This window comes from Ischnura elegans, chromosome 2, assembly GCF_921293095.1.
Source record: "Ischnura elegans chromosome 2, ioIscEleg1.1, whole genome shotgun sequence".
NCBI lineage: Eukaryota > Metazoa > Arthropoda > Insecta > Odonata > Coenagrionidae > Ischnura > Ischnura elegans.
In genome coordinates, this window is record NC_060247.1 from 79,300,366 (window position 1) to 79,304,181 (window position 3,816).

At 35.4% G+C, this 3,816-nt stretch overlaps 1 long non-coding RNA gene across 1 annotated transcript; it reads left to right on the forward strand.

Moving 5' to 3' along the window:
- Nucleotides 1-346: 346 nt before the first annotated feature.
- LOC124174093 lies at nt 347-1,634 on the forward strand. The gene is made up of 2 exons (XR_006868857.1): nt 347-1,194; nt 1,272-1,634. It is a non-coding gene; the product is annotated as an uncharacterized LOC124174093 (long non-coding RNA).
- Nucleotides 1,635-3,816: the final 2,182 nt, after the last annotated feature.

A 3,816-nucleotide genomic window follows, 5' to 3' on the forward strand; every position in this document is an offset into this window, starting at 1 on the left:
TATTTTTCGCAGGGAGTTTTTTGCGGGAAACTTCATTACTGGATATGGGTGCGGCTGAAAATTATGTAGGTAGATCTTATGGAACTTCCTATAATATCTCCTTCCTCCCTCGTCTTATATTTCCAAATTCACTGTCCTCGCAAAGACAGACCATCGAAAGACCGAGAATCTTCAATCAAGCCATAACATATTGCCAAAAACGTAACATCCCAGATTTTGAAGGAAGGTTGCTCGCGCAGGATCTCATACAGAGACAACTCGATATCAAATAAATATGTATAGTTATCGTCATTTATAACCTCACCGCGTTTGAATTAAATAATGTAGCTTATTAGTGCACGGAGAAAACAACTTTGGGTGTTACAGCTAAACGCTATCCAGTCCGCCCCCTCTATGGCAATTATTGGACACTCTGCCACGTAATCCGAGGTATTTTGGTAGATTGTCTAAACGCTTTGCGCTGCCCCTCTAGCTTAGTCTAGTCGCATCACCCAGAGTATCTCCAACAAATAACATGGAACACGTCTAGTCAACCCTGTTCAGAAGTCATCACTACTCATCTTCTGTCGGTATGCTTGAAGCTCTACGTACATAGTTACCGAAGCTCTGCCAGTTAGTGCGTAAGAGCGATAGAAAAAAGCCTGCAAATTAAGTTTTCTTACGCATCTACGTTTGATACTGATATATAACTACGTAATGTAATTGTGTGCATTTAGTAATCCTCTTAAACTTACAAATGGAGACTGTAGTCACATTTTATTCACATTTCAAAACAAAGGTTGATTATTTACAATAATAATATATTGCGGCGTTTTTGTAAATATTTATTATGGTAACCGATTTAGACTAGTTGTTAGAGACCGTTGTTACAACGCGGGGGGGCCACGTTCAATCCTTCTTGCAGGCGTATTTTTCTCCTCTTTTTTGTATTTTTTTTTGCAGAAACTTACATTTAACACCTAATTTATGGTGTTAATTCAATTTTTATTTGATTTAAATTTAGTTATCAAGTTTTAACCATTGTACTTCTTTGAAGGAGCAGAAATCGACAAAGTAGCCTTTCAGCTACTAGATGAGATACTCTACAAATATTACTGACGCCAGACCAGTTTCTAAAATTTTGCAAGGTGTTCCGTGCTAACATCGACTCTGTGCGAGACGAGCCTCCTTTGAACAAGACGCCAAGGAAAGACTGTTAGTCTTAATTAGTTATGTTTGGTAATTGTCGTATTATTATTTCTTGATGATCTTGAAATTGGAATTTGTTTTAGGCTCTCATAGTGGACTATACCAACTAGGAGCAGTTTATCTGTATTGTCCATGTCTCCCCTCTGAATTTATGTCTAGTTTAGAGTTCTGACTATGTTTTTCCATTCTAATTACTGGAAGCCCGATAATCCTTTTTTTGATTCTTCAAGCAACCATATTATTTCTGGTAAGTTCATTGAAGGGTTAAATTTTCTTAGTTATCAAGGTACATATTTTTGTTGTGACAGAGCATGGAAATGTTCAAGTGTATTTTGCATTGGGATCTATTATTGATGACAATCTTGGTTTTCGTTGTATTCTTGGATTTATAGAGAGCTTTAGTGCTAATTATATCTGTCAAATTTTTAAACTTACTAAATCTGAGTCCTGCTCATGCACTGAAGAAAAAAAGGAACTATTGAGAACTGTTGAAACCTACAATGTGTTGCTGATGTTGAAGTGCGTAACTGTTCTCTTACTGGAATGATGGAAAAATGTATATGGAATTAGGTAGAAAGGTTCAACGTAATAGAAGGGGGAAGCCTCGACTTGATGCATGATATCTTAGAAGTCGTCATAGTCATAGTTCTAGTTGGTTAGGTTAGTCATAGTTTGTAGCCAAATATGACCTTATAAATATTATGCCAGACTTAATTTCCAAGAAGTATTGCGCCGAAGATCAGCTTGGATTTAGAATTATTATATTTAAATATGGAGATACGGTTTCTAATAAACCTGCCGCTATTGCTAAAGAAGAACTATGTCGTGGGTCTATTAGAATATCAGCCAGTGAAATGATCAATTTTGTTTTATGCCTTGCCCATATGATAGGAAATTTAGTGCCTGAAGACGACCCATCTAGGAGACTTTTCTTAATGTCACGTGATATTGTTGAAATCCTGTGTTGTACACCGATTCAAGTTGAGTTAATCGATCAGTTTCATTACCTTATTGTTCAACATCATTCTCTATACATATATTAGGTTATTTGGTAATTCCTTTAAACCCAAGTTTCGCTTCATGCTTTATTACTGCTGTGTTCTAACTGCGGACCACTAATTCATACGTGGTGTATGAATTAGTGGAAAGATGGAGTGGAAAGTTTGAAAGAAGGCATAGAATGTTACAACGAATTGCTACTGTTATTTCTAGTCGTATCGACACTCCAATGCCTATTTGTATTAAAACTTGGTTAAGTTTAGCCTACCGCTTTCTATCTCAAAAAGGATTTCGTAAAAGGATAACTTTCAGTTCAAACTGCAATGTCATTCAAGCAGATAAAATACATTGTTTTCCTCTAGTTAAGAGTAAGATGCCAAATTTTTTCCAAGGTTTGTGTAGAGCATCCACAAATGTCATTTTAAACGGTATCAAATTTAAAGACAATTCTTGTATTGTGGTGGGTGCCAATGAGTTAGGATCTCCCAATTTTGGAAATGTAAAATTAAATTATTGTCAATACTTCTAATGAAGTCTCCTATTTTATTCTCAACTTACTACAATATCATGGAGTTATCATCTGTCATCATTTAGTGTTGATTTAACTGAAAATGTTTCATGCTTTGAATGCAAAATGTTAAGCTGTCCGTTTTCACGAATACTTGAGAATGAGCAAAATATTTTTGTATGTACTAAAGATATTTAATAAATAAACTTCATGCGAAAAAAGGTCCAGTTATTGTCTACCTTATTTATGGGGAGATAAATTAATCAAAATACCAGCTTGTACGTTAACTTTTACACCAACCGCAAGGGAGTTAAAAAAAAGACAAATTAGTAAAGCATTTGACCAATATAATAAAAAAATTTCAAACAGGCTAATTAAACAATTTAGTCACATTAATCAAATTCTGTAAAGACAGTACCTATTCTTTTATTATCAAGGTGACTAAACCCTCTATTAATATCCTTGGTTTTACCCAAACTCCATCACAGAAGGTAGTTGAGATTATGGATCTGGTCGTGTTTGACTAATAGCACTGACTCAATTCAGACATTCTGATGAAGTTTCATTTAGTCATATTATTTAGATTGTTCCTATGCAACAACTGCATCATTTTGTCACCCGCAGGAAACACTTTGGTGGGAGCATCTAAACTGGTGTGACTGGACTTTTCTGTTGAATTCACTGAAAAGTTCAGTCAGCCCCATACCGATTAAAATATTTGGTCGTTAGGGCCGAACGTTTAGGCGTACCGCCTGAACATTTTTCTCTGTGTGGCCTGGCTAACCAGAAAGGTAACTCCCATAGACTATTGGTTGGAAAAACTCTCCAGCAATATATCACCTTTATCACTAAACAAGACGAGTGCTTTACCCATGCATCATTTTTAATCAACTTCTCATTTACTTTAATAGGTATGCAGTCACATTACTTCGTCAATATCACAGGAATGATTTGAAAAGGTGATGCGAGCAAAATTGAAATGTTAATGTTTCTTCCTACAGAGTAATTCTATAAACCGGTGATGTTGTGCGTCATTAAAATGTTTTTTCGCTCTATCTGAAACAGTATTTACATGTCCAATATTTACATGTTTACTATCCAGTATTTATATGAGCAAGAAG